Genomic DNA, 17,151 nt, shown 5'->3' on the forward strand with positions numbered 1-17,151 from the left:
CCCACTGCAGGGGGAGGAACAGGCCATGGGAGGTGGGGGTGTCCCAAGAGAGGAGCCGCCAGGTAAGACCCCAGGGCAGGAGTTCCCCACCTCCGAGATGTCCAAAGGCCTAGGAAGCCTGCCTGATCGGGCGGCTTGGTCAGAAACAAAGGGGAAGCAGGCACTACCCACGGTCACAGCGGTCATAGCCGCTGTCACCAGGAGTGGGAGCGCCGGAGCCCAAGGAGCCTTGCAGAGGTCCGACGGCTTCCCCACTTCTGACCAAGTGTCTGCCGGGTCAGACAGCGGCCAGGTGACATGCCCGGAGGGGCTGACAGAGGATGTGGCAGTTTCGTCGATTCTGGCCACATCAAGTCAGGAATTTCAGGCTGCGTTGGAAGCAGACGACAGCCTGAAAGCTCTCAAGGAACAGGCGGCACAGCCTCCCATGGAGTCAGACTGCGAGCGGGTGGTCTGGGACCAGGGACGGCTGTACCGGGTAACGGTCCAGCAGGGTTCACCGGAGGCGTGGCCCAGGGACCGACAGTTAGTGGTACCCTATCCGTTCAGGGCGGAATTGTTGCGGATCGCACACGAGATTCCGATGGCCGGACACCTAGGGATCGCTAAAACCAAGGCCAGGATAGCTCAGCATTTCTACTGGCCTGGGATGGGAGCCGCGGTGGGTGCCTACTGCCGTTCGTGTGACACCTGTCAGAGGGTGGGGAAGGCGGGGCCGCGCCCCAAAGCCCCACTGGTAACTCTGCCAATCATCGAAGAGCCTTTCTCGAGGGTTGCTGTGGATCTTATTGGACCTCTGTCCACTCCCAGCCACTCCGGGAAATGCTTCATACTCACGGTAGTGGACTATGCCACCCGGTACCCGGAAGCGGTAGCTTTGTCGTCCATTCGGGCCGACAAGGTGGCTACCGCCTTACTGGAGATCTTCTCCAGAGTGGGTTTCCCCCAAGAAATGCTCACCGACCGAGGGACCCAGTTCATGTCGCGGCTGATGGAGTCCCTCTGTAAGCAAATGCAGGTGCAACATCTGGTGGCCAGCCCGTATCACCCACAGACTAATGGCCTGTGTGAGCGGTTCAATGGCACCTTAAAGCAGATGCTTAAGATGTTGGTCGACTCCCACGGGAGAGACTGGGAGCGTTACCTCCCACACCTCCTATTTGCTTACCGGGAGGTTCCGCAGGCCTCAACGGGGTTCTCCCCCTTTGAGCTCCTGTACGGGCGACGGGTACGGGGCCCCCTGGCTCTGGTGAAGGAAGCATGGGAAGGGGATTTGGCCACCCCCGAGGTGTCGGTCATCGAGTATGTCGTGCGCCACCGGGACAGGATGATGGCCTTGGCAAAGCTGGTGCAGGACAATATGGCCCAGGCCCAGGCCGACCAGAAGCGGTGGTACGACCAGAATGCTTGTGAGAGGACCTACCAGGTGGGTCAAAAGGTGTGGGTACTGGTCCCCGTACCACAGAACAAGCTTCAGGCAGCCTGGGAAGGTCCCTACTTCGTGCACCAGAAACTCAATGCCGTCACCTATCTGGTCACCCTGGATCACGCCCGTGGAAGGAGGAAGGCCTTCCACGTGAACATGATGAAGGCTCATCATGAGCGGGAAGCGACTGCCCACCCAGTGTGCAACCTTCCCGAGGAAGGAGAGGTAGAAACCCTCCTGGATCTGCTCACCCAAGCCAAGGCGGGTGGGTCCATCGAGGATGTGGGGGTTGGCCACCAGCTCACGGAGGACCAACGGTCCCAGCTGGGGACCACCCTGCACCCCTTCCGGGGGCTGTTCAGCAGCCTGCCCGGAAGGACTGAGATGGCTGTCCACGACGTGGACACTGGCGATCACCCGCCGATCCGGCGTTCAGCATATCGGGTCTCTTTCGAGGTGCAGGGAAACATGCGCCAAGAGATAGACGAGATGCTGAAGCTGGGGGTGATCCAGGCATCCAGCAGCGCGTGGGCCTCGCCTGTAGTCCTCGTACCAAAGAAGGACCGAACTACACGGTTCTGCGTGGACTACCGGGGGCTCAACGCTGTAACGGCCACCGATGCGTTCCCCATACCACGCATCGATGACCTGCTCGATCGGATGGCCGGGGCTAAGTACCTGACCATCATGGATCTGAGCCGGGGGTACTGGCAGATTCCTCTGACCCCCGCGGCAAGGGAACGCTCTGCCTTTATCACCCCTTTTGGACTGTACGAGTCCACAGTGATGCCATTCGGCATGAAGAATGCCCCTGCCACTTTTCAGCGGATGGTCAATACGCTGCTTGAGGGACTTGAAGGGTACGCGGCTGCGTACTTGGACGATATTGCAGTCTTCAGTCCCACTTGGGAGGATCACCTAGAGCACCTGCGGCAGGTGCTCGGTCGGATCCACCGGGCAGGCTTGACCATCAAGCCGGAAAAGTGCCAGCTGGGCATGAGTGAGGTCCTCTACCTGGGTCACCGGGTAGGCGGGGGGGTTCTGAAGCCAGAACCGGGGAAAGTGGATGCCATCGCATCCTGGCCCACTCCTAGGACCAAAAAGCAGGTGATGTCCTTCTTGGGGACCGCCGGGTACTATAGGAGGTTCGTCCCACACTATAGCACCCTGGCCAAGCCCCTGACGGACCTCACCAAGAAGAAGCTGCCCGTCGCAGTCGACTGGACAGTCGCCTGCGAGACAGCTTTCGGGGCACTCAAGGCCGCCCTAAGTAGCTCCCCTGTACTGCAAGCTGCCGACTTCGACCGGCCGTTTGTGGTACAGACCGACGCCAGTGACTTTGGCCTCGGTGCTGTGCTAAGTCAGGTCAACACGACAGGCCAGGAACATCCTGTCTTGTACCTGAGCAGGAAGCTACTGCCCCGGGAGGTGGCTTACTCCACGGTGGAAAAAGAATGCCTGGCAATTGTATGGGCCCTGCAGCGTCTGCAGCCCTACTTGTACGGGAGCCATTTCACCGTGGAGACGGACCACAACCCCCTCAGCTGGTTACACACGGTCTCTGGGTCGAATGGCAGGTTGCTACGCTGGAGCCTCGCTCTCCAGCAGTACCACTTCTCCATTCGCCACAGAAGAGGCCGTGACCACGGTAACGCTGACGGGTTATCCCGGCAAGGGGAGGGTGCAGAAGGACGCACGGGGGAACACAGGAATGTGCTACCCCCTCGCGCCCTCGTATAGGGGGAGGTGTGATGAACCTGTAGCCGCCATCTTGGTAATGATAAATCATATCCAGGGATGGCCACACTTCAGCAGCCCCCACCCTTGGGACCTTCTGTTAAAACGTCAACTAGATAGTTTCCCCCCATCCAGGCTCCTGTAAGATAAGAAGCCTACTTAACACTTGAATGCTAGGAGCTTCAAAGACTTCGAGAGGAAACACAGCCAGCAGGGGGGGGTGCTTCGTCTATCTGTACCTGACCATTTGTCCCATAGGACTAGTTTCTTTGTCTGTCACAAGCATGGAGGCATAAGATATAGAAACATGAATAGTACACGCATGTTGCGTGGGATGGGCCAATAAAAAAATATCACGGCGTCCCGGAGCCATTGCGCACACAAGCCTCCGCGGTAGACGTTTGTACGTGCTCTGGAAGCCAAGATATAGCGCGGAGCCATTCCTGAGGACCGTATGGTATCATAATTGATATCAAAAGGTCGGTTACGGCGGCCCGAATCCATGGGAACCCCTGGGGGTATCATGAGACCATCCCAGAAGAAGTTATTGGGTTCCATAGAATTTGGGCTTCTGATCGAAGTTAGACCTGAGGGTGGAGACTGAGCCAGCTGACCTCACCAGCAGTGGGCGGGACGGGGCAGGTAAGATAGCAGGACAGACAAGAGACAAGTCAGTTTTTGACCCAAGAGTGGTGTGCTGAACATCTGAGCACCAGCTGAGGCCACCAAGGGGAGGAGCAGTTTGACCATGCGGTGGTAGGCCTCAGCCTGTAACAAAGAACCGTGCCTGCGACCGCAGAATCCTCTCCCTGCGTCACAAGAAAATCAAGAAACCGGTAACTGATATGCTGTGGTGATTCTGAGTGTTGTATTCCATTGTTGTATAGTTTAGCCTGACCTTATACCTGTGTATATTTAGTTGTATATCGTGTATCTAGTGTATTATTATAATCAATTACCTCAAGTAATTGTGGGCCTGCCTTTTATTCTGCATAACGAACGCACGTCCGTGTGAGCTCGGCTCAAGCCAAAAACGCTACCCAGGGTTGGTTCCTGACCCGATATAGGCCCATTCACGGACTGGGCGTATATCTAAAATAGGGACTGGTGGCAGCATACCAACTGGGGATTGGGGAAGGCTGGTAGTGACGGTCGGAGGTTCAGATATATATATTCCTGGCGCGGCCAAGGAAGATATATATACCGCCCTCACTACAGAGGGCCCCGATACCCAGTAGGTTACAGGACAGTCTCCCTGGCGACCGCTTATCCTAGGTGCAGTTCCTTGACTGACCTGAGGCTAAGAGGGCGCTAGCGAGTTGTGCTGTGTAGTGACGTTACGGTTTAGTGACGTTGAAGGGATAACACACTACCGTGTTCCCTGCGCTGGTTGCAGCTTCCTGGCACTACTTTCTCTAGGTGCAGTACCTTGACTGACCTGAGAGGTAAGGGGGCGCCAGAGAGCTGCACCCACCGGCCGGCTTTCATCACAGAAATTTATTGGATATTTTAAACTTTTTTAAAAAATTAAAAACTGAAAAGTGGGGCGTGCAATATTATTCGGCCCCTTTACTTTCAGTGCAGAAGTTCCGTGAGGATCTCTGAATGATCCAATGTTGTCCTAAATGACTGGTAATGATAAATAGAATCCACCTGTGTGTAATCAAGTCTCCGTATAAATGCACCTGCTCTGTGATAGTCTCAGGGTTCTGTTTCAAGTGCAGAGAGCATCATGAAGACCAAGGAACACACCAGGCAGGTCCGAGATACTGTTGTGGTGAAGTTTAAAGCCGGATTTGGATACAAAAAGATTTCCCAAGATTTAAACATCTCAAGGAGCACTGTGCAAGCGATCATATTGAAATGGAAGGAGTATCAGAACACTGAAAATCTACCAAGACCCGGTCGTCCCTCTAAACTTTCATCTCGAACAAGGAGAAGACTGATCAGAGATGCAGCCAAAAGGCCCATGATCACTCTGGATGAACTGCAGAGATCTACAGCTGAGGTGGGAGAGTCTGTCCATAGGACAACAATCAGTCGTACACTGCACAAATCTGGCCTTTATGGAAGAGTGGCAAGAAGAAAGCCATTTCTCAAAGATATCCATAAAAAGTCTCGTTTGAAGTTTGCCACAAGCCACCTGGGAGACATCAAACATGTGGAATGAGGTGCTCTGGTCAGATGAAACCAAAATCGAACTTTTTGGACACAATGCAAAGCGATATTGTAGTGCCGGCGTCCCTGCCCTCTGCTAGGCAGGGACGCTGCTCCCCTCACCGCTCTGCCCCGTGCCCGGCGTCCCTCTCCCGCTCTGCTCTCAGCGCGCGCTCCTTCCCGGCCCCTGTGCTTAGGGCGCGCGCTCCCCTCCTCTTAAAGGGGCCGCGCGCGCCGTCCTAAGGAGTCCCCGGCCAATGGCCGGAGGACTTCATCATATATAAGGCACCTCCTCCAAAATGGAGGTGCCCGAGCAATGTTGTTTGCACCTGTGTCTCACCTGTGCTTCAGCCCTCAGGTCCCGTTGCCAGTTACCTGCCAGTTACCTGTCAGATTCCTGCCTGATTACTTGCTACCTGTCTGCTAGTCTGAGGTCCGACGGTCTGCCTTACTACTCCTGTCAGTCTGTCTAAGGACCAGCCTGCCCGCTCACCTGGGAGCGCACCTCAGCTACCTGCCTGCTTGCCTGAGGTCCGACGGTCTGCCTTACAACTCCGGTCAGTCTGTCTATGGACCAGCTTGCCCGCCCACCTGGGAGCGCTTCTCCGTTACCTGCCTGCTTGCCAGCCCGGAGGCTCCGCTGTCACGTGCTGTGACCACCAGCTACTCCAGACTCTTGCCCGCTCACCTGGGAGCGCTTCTCCGCTACCTGCCTGCTTGCCTGCCCGGAGGCTCCGCTGTCACGTGCTGTGACCACCAGCTATTCCTGAGACTCTTGCCCGCTCACCTGGGAGCGCTTCTCCGTTACCTGCCTGCTTGCCTACCTGGAGGCTCCGCCGTCACGTGCTGTGACCACCTGCTATTCCAGAGACTCTCGCTTGCTCACCTGGGAGCACACATTCTCCATCTGCCTTGCTAGCCTACCTGGAGGTTCAGCCATCACAGGTCGTACCTACCCTTTATCCAGAGACTGCCCCGATCACTTGCCGTGTCCTCCTGCCCGTACACCCAGAGACTGTCCTGGTCACCTCCTGTGACTACCTGCCTGGTCGCCACCCGCTCCCTTACAAGGACCGCCCCCTTGTATTGTAGCCCAGAGGTTCCGCCTCCCAGACCCGTTACAGTTTGCTCGGGCCATGGAACTCGGTGGCACCCAAGCTCCCTCGCTCTCGGACCTCTGTCTTGAACTGTCCCGTCAGAGGTCCCAACAGGAGGCCATCCTGGGTCACCTGCGGAATGTCAATACTCGCCTGAACACTCTGTCTGATCCACCAACAACCTCCGCCAGTGCCATATCTTGTAATCCGGCAGCTCCGCTGCCCACTAATACCATGGTATCCTACCCCGGACCCCGGCTTTCTGCACCTCCTCGCTTCGGAGGCGACTCCGTCCAGGCTCGGGGCTTCTTAAATCAGTGCACCCTGCACTTTGAACTTTTGTCCCACCAGTTTAACTCCGACCGGGCCAAAATTGCCTTCATCATGTCCCATCTCACCGGGGAGGCCCTGGCCTGGCTAAATCCTCTATGGGAGAGAGGAGACCCCCTGGTGTCCAACTTGCCTGCTTTTCTCACGGCTTTCCGGAAAGTCTTCGACGAACCCGGACGGAAGACCTCATCTGCATCATCGTTGCTACGCCTCCGTCAGGAGAGTCTCACCGTGGGCCAATATGCCATACGGTTCCGTACCCTTACCTCGGAGCTGGCCTGGGATAACGACGCTCTGGTTTCCGTCTTCTGGGAGGGTCTGTCCGGCCGTATTAAAGATGAACTTGCCGGTCGGGACATTCCTACCACTCTCGATGACTTAATAATTCTTGCCACCCGGATTGACCTACGGTTCCAGGAGCGTGCCAGAGAGGTCACCCGTGAGAGGAGGTTACCACGTCTAGCTCCTACTTTTCAGAAACCCGTCACTCCTTCTGTCTCTAACCAGGTACACCCTCCTGAGCCTATGCAGGTCGACCAGACCAAGATGGTCAAGACCCGTCAGGACTTACGCCGTGCCGAGGAGACCTGCTTCTACTGTGGCAGTAAGGAGCACCGGATCCGTGCCTGCCCGGAGAGGTCGGGAAACGCCTGTGTCTAGGTTCGCTCAGAGAGGTCCACCTAGACAAGAATAAATCCTCTCCATCCCTGCTGTTGTCAGTTTCAATCGTCTACGGGGAGAACCGTTATTTCGAACTAGCCCAACTTGACTCTGGAGCAGCCGGGAATCTTATTTCACAGTCCCTGGTAGAGAAATACCGCATCCCCACCAAACCTTTGGCTGTACCCTTGTCTGTGGCTGCCGTGGATGGGGGGCTCTTACCACGCCCCATCCAACTCATCACCGAATCCATTACTCTGCAGGTGGGAATGCTGCATTCTGAAAGTATCTCCTTTCATGTTCTGCCTGGACTCTCTCACGCCCTCTTGCTAGGTCTGCCTTGGCTCCAGAAACATGCACCCGTGCTTGACTGGCAAACCGGAGAAGTCCTTCGCTGGGGACAAGACTGTCATAAGACCTGCCTGGTTCCCGTCCATCCCGTCCGTCCCTCTCCTACCCCAGCTAATCTACCTGGACTTCCAATTCCTTATTGGTCTTATGCTGATGTCTTTAATAAAAAGGAGGCAGAGACATTACCCCCTCATAGACCATATGACTGTCCCATCGACCTGTTACCCGGTACTACTCCTCCCCGTGGGCGTATTTATCCTTTATCCGCTGCTGAGACCCGGTCGATGTCCGAATATATTGAGGAGAATCTGGCCAGGGGATTCATCCGGAAATCTACCTCCCCGGCGGGAGCAGGCTTCTTTTTCGTCAAAAAAAAGGACGGCTCTCTCCGTCCCTGTATAGACTATAGAGGCCTAAACCAGATCACGGTGAAGAATAAGTACCCCCTTCCGCTCATTCCAGAATTATTTGATCGTTTAAGGGGGGCTAGAATCTTCACCAAACTAGACCTCCGTGGGGCGTACAACCTGGTTCGTATCCGTCAAGGGGATGAATGGAAGACGGCATTCAACACCCGGGACGGCCACTATGAATACCTGGTAATGCCCTTTGGTCTCTGTAACGCTCCTGCCGTCTTTCAAGAGTTGGTCAATGACATCTTCCGGGACCTTCTCTACTCCTGCGTAGTGGTGTACCTGGACGACATCTTGGTCTTCTCTCCGGATCTCCAGACTCACCGGAGGGACGTTCGTCAGGTCCTGCTCAGGCTCAGGCAGAATCACCTCTTCGCTAAATACGAGAAGTGCCTCTTTGAGCAGACCTCGCTTCCGTTTTTGGGCTACATTATTTCTCAGACCGGCCTACGAATGGATCCAGAGAAACTGTCTGCCATCGAGAAATGGCCCCGACCGGAGGGGTTGAAGGCCATTCAGCGGTTCCTGGGCTTCGCCAACTACTACCGCCTCTTCATACCACACTTCTCTTCCCGGACTGCCCCAATTTCCGCGCTCACCCGTAAGGGTACTAATCCCAAAGAGTGGCCGCCCGAAGCAGAAGAAGCCTTTCTTTCCTTAAAACAGGCCTTCTCTTCCTCCCCGGTGCTGCATCGCCCGGACGGCAACAAGCAGTTCTTCCTGGAAGTGGACGCCTCCTCCTCTGGAGCTGGAGCGGTACTTACTCAAAAATCTTCTTCCGGGAGGATGGTAACTTGCGGCTTCTTCTCTAAACTCTTCTCCTCCTCTGAGCGCAATTATTCCATAGGAGATCGAGAGTTATTGGCCATCAAACTGGCATTGGAGGAGTGGCGTTACCTGCTTGAGGGGGCTCTTCACCCGGTAATAATTTACACTGACCACAAGAACTTGGCTTACCTCCAGCATGCCCAGAGACTTAACCCGCGCCAAGCCCGGTGGTCCTTGTTTTTTGCTCGTTTTGATTTTGTCCTTCATTTTCGCCCGGCTGACAAAAACGTCAAGGCGGACGCCTTGTCTCGATCCTTTCTGGTATCTGATCTCGAGGAAGATCCGAAACACATCATCGATCCCGCCAGAGTAATGCAGGTGGCTCCCGTGAGTCTAAATCGTCTCCCTCCCGGAAAGACGTTCGTATCAGTACCTGATCGGGAGAAGATCCTTCACTGGGGTCACTCGTCTAAACTGGCTGGCCACGCTGGTCAGAAGAAGACCCTCCAGCTTATTTCCCGGCACTACTGGTGGCCTACCCTGCACAAGGATGTAATAGACTTTGTTTCTGCCTGTGTGTCCTGCGCCCGCAACAAGATTCCGAGACATCTGCCAGCCGGTCGCCTCCTTCCGCTCCCAGTACCTGCTGCCCCCTGGCAGCATATTGCAATGGACTTCATAACTGACCTCCCACTCTCTGCCGGTTGTACGGTCATTTGGGTGGTCGCTGACCGCTTCTCCAAGATGGCTCATTTCGTTCCCCTGCCAGGCCTCCCGTCTGCACCCGAGCTAGCTAGAGACTTTATTCGTCACATCTTCCGTCTTCATGGCCTGCCCCTCCACATCGTGTCGGATCGTGGGGTACAGTTCACCTCACGCTTCTGGAGAGCCACTTGTAAACTACTAGACGTCACCCTGGACTTCTCTTCCGCTTACCACCCACAGTCCAATGGTCAAGTGGAGCGGATCAATCAGAACCTGACCAGTTACCTCCGGCACTTCGTTAATGCCCACCATTCTGACTGGGTGGATCTCCTACCATGGGCCGAGTTCTCTTACAATAATCACGAGAGCGAATCCTCCTCCAAATCCCCGTTTTTTGTAGTCTTTGGTCAGCATCCTCGGATTCCTTTTCCTGTCTCCACCTCGGTGGACAACCCGGCTGCGGAATCTCTCGTTAGCAAATTTTCCTCCATTTGGGAGAGTACCCGATCCGCACTCCTTCAGTCGTCCGAGCGGATGAAAAGACACGCTGACAAAAAACGCCTGGATCCTCCTCAATTTCGTCCAGGAGATAAGGTCTGGCTCTCATCTAAATATGTTCGACTCAAGATACCCTCTTACAAGTTAGGGCCTCGGTTCATCGGACCTCTGGAGGTCACCAGTCAGATCAACCCGGTGGCCTATAAATTGAAACTCCCGGCCAACTTACGGATCCCTAACTCCTTCCATGTATCTCTCCTCAAACCTGTGGTACTTAACTCTTTTTCCAAGTCTACAGGTACGCCTCCTGCTCCGGTTTCTGCTGAGGACGAGTTTGAGGTAGAGAACATTCTTGCCACCAAAAGGGTAAGAGGAAAGACCTTTTTTCTGGTAGATTGGAAGGGGTTTGGTCCTGAGGAGAGAACGTGGGAGCCCCGGGAGAACATCCATGCCCCTCTCATCCTAGCTAAATTTCTGTCTGGCCTAAAAAAGGGGGGGCCTAAAGGGGGGGGTACTGTAGTGCCGGCGTCCCTGCCCTCTGCTAGGCAGGGACGCTGCTCCCCTCACCGCTCTGCCCCGTGCCCGGCGTCCCTCTCCCGCTCTGCTCTCAGCGCGCGCTCCTTCCCGGCCCCTGTGCTTAGGGCGCGCGCGCGCTCCCCTCCTCTTAAAGGGGCCGCGCGCGCCGTCCTAAGGAGTCCCCGGCCAATGGCCGGAGGACTTCATCATATATAAGGCACCTCCTCCAAAATGGAGGTGCCCGAGCAATGTTGTTTGCACCTGTGTCTCACCTGTGCTTCAGCCCTCAGGTCCCGTTGCCAGTTACCTGCCAGTTACCTGTCAGATTCCTGCCTGATTACTTGCTACCTGTCTGCTAGTCTGAGGTCCGACGGTCTGCCTTACTACTCCTGTCAGTCTGTCTAAGGACCAGCCTGCCCGCTCACCTGGGAGCGCACCTCAGCTACCTGCCTGCTTGCCTGAGGTCCGACGGTCTGCCTTACAACTCCGGTCAGTCTGTCTATGGACCAGCTTGCCCGCCCACCTGGGAGCGCTTCTCCGTTACCTGCCTGCTTGCCAGCCCGGAGGCTCCGCTGTCACGTGCTGTGACCACCAGCTACTCCAGACTCTTGCCCGCTCACCTGGGAGCGCTTCTCCGCTACCTGCCTGCTTGCCTGCCCGGAGGCTCCGCTGTCACGTGCTGTGACCACCAGCTATTCCTGAGACTCTTGCCCGCTCACCTGGGAGCGCTTCTCCGTTACCTGCCTGCTTGCCTACCTGGAGGCTCCGCCGTCACGTGCTGTGACCACCTGCTATTCCAGAGACTCTCGCTTGCTCACCTGGGAGCACACATTCTCCATCTGCCTTGCTAGCCTACCTGGAGGTTCAGCCATCACAGGTCGTACCTACCCTTTATCCAGAGACTGCCCCGATCACTTGCCGTGTCCTCCTGCCCGTACACCCAGAGACTGTCCTGGTCACCTCCTGTGACTACCTGCCTGGTCGCCACCCGCTCCCTTACAAGGACCGCCCCCTTGTATTGTAGCCCAGAGGTTCCGCCTCCCAGACCCGTTACAGATATGTTTGGCGTAAAAGCAACACAGCTCATCACCCTCAAAACACCATCCCCACTGTCAAAATGGTAGTGACAGCATGATGGTTTAGGCCTGCTTTTCTTCAGCAGGGTCAGGGAAGATGATTAAAATTGATGGGAAGATGGACGGAGCCAAATACAGGACCATTCTGGAAGAAAACCTGTTGGAGTCTGCAAAAGACCTGAGACTGGGACGGCGATTTATCTTCCAACAAGACTATGATCCCAAATATAAAGCAAAATCTACAATGGAATGGTTCAAAGATAAACGTATCCAGGTGGTAGAATGGCCAAGTCAAAGTCCAGACCTGAATCCAATCGAGAATCTGTGGAAAGAGCTGAAAACTGCTGTTCACAAACGCCCTCCATCCAACCTCAATGAGCTCGAGCTGTTTTGCAAGGAAGAATGGGCAAGAATTTCAGCCTGTCGATGTGCAAAACTGATAAGAGACATACCCCAAGCGACTTGCAGCTGTAATCGCAGCAAAAGGTGGCGCTACAAAGTATTAACTCAAGGGGGCCGAATAATATTGCACGCCCCACTTTTCAGTTTTTAATTTGTTAAAAAAGTTTAAAATATCCAATAAATTTCGTTCAACTTCATGATTGTGTCCCACTTGTTGTTGATTCTTCCCCCAAAAAAATAGAATTTTATATCTTTATGTTTGAAGCCAGAAATGTGGCAAAAGGTAGAAAAGTTCAAGGGGGCCAAATACTTTCACAAGGCACTGTATGTCTTGCATTGGTGACCTGTGTTCATACTTCTGTGGTGGAAGCAAAGCTGAACTTTGGGATCCTGAAAAAAGCAGTAAAAACTTAACAAAACCTGCGGTTTTGAAGTAGCTTCTTTACTGCCAACAGATCAGGTTTTGCTGCAGAAAAAAAAACCGCTGGAAAAAACGCCTAGTGTGAACATAGCCTTACTAGACAAACGGCCAGGCAGACATCTGTCAATCTGTCCCCCCCTCCTTCCTGGCCAAGCGCACCTCTGCAATAGGGTCTGTCAGGGGCGTTGGTAGGGTCAGGTATGTTTTGCCACCTATCCTCTGACCCAAACAAATAATGTAATCCACAGATAACAGTGATATCTCTCTGAGTACAGATAATGTAGATGTCACTCTCTTTCGTTGCCCGTCTCTCTTGCATCCTGTCTCTCTTTTACCTCCTCTCTGTCTCTCTCTTACCTCCTGTCTGTCTCTCTCTTACCTCCTCTTTCTCTCTCTCTCTATCTCACCTCCTGTCTCTCTCTCACCTCTTGTCTCTCTCTCACCTCCTGTCTCTCTATCTCACCTCCTGTCTCTCTCTCACCTCCTGTCTCTCTCTCACCTCCTGTCTCTCTCTTACCTCCTGTCTCTCTATCTCACCTCCTGTCTGTCTCTCTCTTACCTCCTGTCTCTCTCTCTCACCTCCTGTCTCTCTCTCTCACCTCCTGTCTCTCTCACCTCCTGTCTCTCTCTCTTCCCTCCTGTCTCTCTCTCACCTCCTGTCTCTCTCTCTCTTCCCTCCTGTCTCTCTTGCCTCCTGTCTCTCTCTCTTCCCTCCTGTCTCTCTCTCACCTCCTGTCTCTCTCTCTCTCACCTCCTGTCTCTCTCTCTCACCTCCTGTCTCTCTATCTCTTACCTCCTGTCTCTCTCTCTCTCTTACCTCCTGTCTCTCTCTTACCTACTGTCTCTCTCTCTCTTACCTCCTGTCTGTCTCTCTTACCTCCTGTCTCTCTCTCTCTCACCTCCTGTCTCTCTCTCTCTTACCTCCTGTCTCTCTCTCTCTTACCTCCTGTCTCTCTCTCTCACCTCCTGTCTCTCTATCTCACCTCCTGTCTCTATCACTCATCTCCTGTCTCTCTCTCTCACCTCATGTCTCTCTCACCTCCTGTCTCTCTCTCTTCCCTCCTGTCTCTCTCTCACCTCCTGTCTCTCTCTCTCTTCCCTCCTGTCTCTCTCACTTCCCTCCTGTCTCTCTCTCTTCCCTCCTGTCTCTCTCTCGCTTCCCTCCTGTCTCTCTCGCTTCCCTCCTGTCTCTCTCTCTTCCCTCCTGTCTCTCTCTCTCTTACCTCCTGTCTCTCTCTCTCTTACCTCCTGTCTCTCTCTCTCACCTCCTGTCTCTCTCTCTCACCTCCTGTCTCTATCACTCATCTCCTGTCTCTCTCTCTCACCTCCTGTCTCTCTCTCTTCCCTCCTGTCTCTCTCTCACCTCCTGTCTCTCTCTCTCTTCCCTCCTGTCTCTCTCTCACCTCCTGTCTCTCTCTCTTCCCTCCTGTCTCTCTCTCGCTTCCCTCCTGTCTCTCTCGCTTCCCTCCTGTCTCTCTCTCTTCCCTCCTGTCTCTCTCTCTTCCCTCCTGTCTCTCTCTCACCTCCTGTCTCTCTTGCCTCCTGTCTCTCTCTCACCTCCTGTCTCTCTCTCTTACCTCCTGTCTCTCTCTCTTACCTCCTGTCTCTCTTTTACCTCCTGTCTCTCTATCACCTCCTGTCTCTCTATCACCTCCTGTCTCTCTATCACCTCCTGTCTCTCTCTCTTACCTCCTGTCTCTCTCTCACCTCCTGTCTCTCTCTCTTCCCTCCTGTCTCTCTCTCTCTTACCTCCTGGCTCTCTCTCACCTCATATCTCTCTCTCTTACCTCCTGTCTCTCTTCCCTCCTGTCTCTCTCTCTCTTCCCTCCTGTCTCTCTCTCTCTCTTACCTCCTGTCTCTCTATCACCTCCTGTCTCTCTATCACCTCCTGTCTCTCTCTCACCTCATATCTCTCTCTCTTACCTCCTGTCTCTCTTCCCTCCTGTCTCTCTCACCTCCTGTCTCTCTCTCTTCCCTCCTGTCTCTCTCTCTCTCTTACCTCCTGTCTCTCTTTTACCTCCTGTCTCTCTATCACCTCCTGTCTCTCTATCACCTCCTGTCTCTCTCTCACCTCATATCTCGCGCTCTCACCTCCTGTCTCTCTCTTCCCCCTGTCTCTCTCTCACCTCCTGTCTCTCTCTCTTCCCTCCTGTCTCTCTCTCTCTCTTACCTCCTGTCTCTCTCTCTCACCTCATATGTCTCTCTCTTACCTCCTGTCTCTCTCTTACCTTCCCTCTCTTGTTGCGGCAGCTTCTAGATTGGAGTTGATTTCTTGAGGGGGAGGAGTAATTTCATTCTATCGTGACGTCACCGGAAGGGGCGGGGCCTTCTCACCCCAGTGGACACTATTCCACCTTGAAGCTGGGTTGAGCCTGGAATGTATGGGCTGCAGTCACGACCTGGAAGGAACCCATACATTCTAGAAGATAGCAGAATGTATGGGCTCCTGTCAGGTATATATTATTGGAGGCAGCAGAATGTATGGGCTCCTGTCAGGTATATATTATTGGAGGCAGCAGAATGTATGGGCTCCTGTCAGGTATATATTACAGGAGGCAGCAGAATGTATGGGCTCCTGTCAGGTATATATTATTGGAGGCAGCAGAATCTATGGGCTCCTGTCAGGTATATATTATTGGAGGCAGCAGAATCTATGGGCTCCTGTCAGGTATATATTATTGGAGCCAGCAGAATGTATGGGCTCCTGTCAGGTATATATTATTGGAGGCAGGAGAATGTATGGACTCCTGTCAGGTATATATTATTCTAGGCAGGAGAATGTATGGGCTCCTGTCAGGTATATATTACAGGAGGCAGCAGAATGTATGGGCTCCTGTCAGGTATATATTATTGGAGGCAGCAGAATGTATGGGCTCCTGTCAGGTATATATTACTGGAGGCAGCAGAATGTATGGGCTCCTGTCAGGTATATATTACAGGAGGCAGCAGAATGTATGGGCTCCTGTCAGGTATATATTATTGGAGGCAGCAGAATCTATGGGCTCCTGTCAGGTATATATTATTGGAGACAGGAGAATGTATGAGCTCCTGTCAGGTATATATTATTGGAGGCAGCAGAATGTATGGGCTCCTGTCAGGTATATATTATTGGAGGCAGCAGAATGTATGGGCTCCTGTCAGGTATATATTATTGGAGGCAGCAGAATGTATGGGCTCCTGTCAGGTATATATTATTGGAGGCAGCAGAATGTATGGGCTCCTGTCAGGTATATATTATTGGAGGCAGGAGAATGTATGGGCTCCTCTCAGGTATATATTATTGAAGGCAGCAGAATGTATGGGCTCCTGTCAGGTATATATTATTGAAGGCAGCAGAATCTATGGGCTCCTGTCAGGTATATATTATTGGAGGCAGCAGAATGTATGGGCTCCTGTCATGTATATATTATTGGAGGCAGGAGAATGTATGGGCTCCTCTCAGGTATATATTATTGGAGGCAGCAGAATGTATGGGCTTCTGTCAGGTATATATTATTGTAGGCAGCAGAATCTATGGGCTCCTGTCAGGTATATATTATTGGAGGCCACAGTATCTATAGGCTCCTGTCAGGTATATATTATTGGAGGCAGCAGAATGTATGGGCTCCTGTCAGGTATATATTATTGGAGGCAGCAGAATGTATGGGCTCCTGTCAGGTATATATTATTGGAGGCAGCAGAATGTATGGGCTCCTGTCAGGTATATATTATTGGAGGCAGGAGAATGTATGGGCTCCTCTCAGGTATATATTATTGGAGGCAGCAGAATGTATGGGCTCCTGTCAGGTATATATTATTGGAGGCAGCAGAATGTATGGGCTCCTGTCAGGTATATATTATTGGAGGCAGCAGAATGTATGGGCTCCTGTCAGGTATATATTATTGAAGGCAGCAGAATCTATGGGCTCCTGTCAGGTATATATTATTGGAGGCCACAGAATCTATAGGCTCCTGTCAGGTATATATTATTGGAGGCAGCAGAATGTATGGGCTCATGTCAGGTATATATTATTGGAGGCAGGAGAATGTATGGGCTCCTGTCAGGTATATATTATTGGAGGCAGCAGAATGTATGGGCTCCTGTCAGGTATATATTATTGAAGGCAGCAGAATCTATTGTCTCCTGTCAGGTATATATTATTGGAGGCAGGAGAATGTATGGGCTCATGTCAGGTATATATTATTGGAGGCAGGAGAATGTATGGGCTCCTGTCAGGTATATATTATTGAAGGCAGCAGAATCTATGGGCTCCTGTCAGGTATATATTATTAGAGGCAGCGGAATGTATGGGCTCCTGTCAGGTATATATTATTGGAGGCAGCAGAATGTATGGGCTCCTGTCAGGTATATATTATTGGAGGCAGCAGAATGTATGGGCTCCTGTCAGGTATATATTATTGGAGGCAGCAGAATGTATGGGCTCCTGTCAGGTATATATTATTGGAGGCAGCAGAATCTATGGGCTCCTGTCAGGTATATATTATTGGAGGCAGGAGAATGTATGGACTCCTGTCAGGTTTATATTATTGGAGGTAGGAGAATGTATAGGCTCCTGTCAGGTATATATTATTGGAGGCAGCAGAATGTATGGTC

General features: G+C 53.0%; 1 protein-coding gene across 4 annotated transcripts in view; it reads right to left on the minus strand.

Annotated features, from left to right (window-relative positions):
• The window catches only part of LOC141162313 (uncharacterized), a 71,633-nt gene extending 56,725 nt beyond the window's left edge, over positions 1–14,908 (minus strand). For 2 of the 4 annotated variants that reach the window (XM_073648293.1, XM_073648291.1), the window contains exon 1: positions 14,786–14,908. The gene's annotated coding sequence lies outside the window, so the exon portion shown is untranslated. Of the gene's footprint in view, positions 1–14,767 lie in introns of all 4 variants that reach the window. The other 2 variants (XM_073648292.1, XM_073648294.1) reach the window with 2 other exon arrangements.
• Between the last annotated feature and the right edge of the window lie 2,243 nt (positions 14,909–17,151).

The sequence above is a fragment of the Phyllobates terribilis genome, unplaced genomic scaffold, assembly GCF_046119375.1.
Source record: "Phyllobates terribilis strain yellow unplaced genomic scaffold, ASM4611937v1 Scaffold_9__5_contigs__length_417890890, whole genome shotgun sequence".
Classification (NCBI taxonomy): Eukaryota; Metazoa; Chordata; class Amphibia; order Anura; family Dendrobatidae; genus Phyllobates; species Phyllobates terribilis.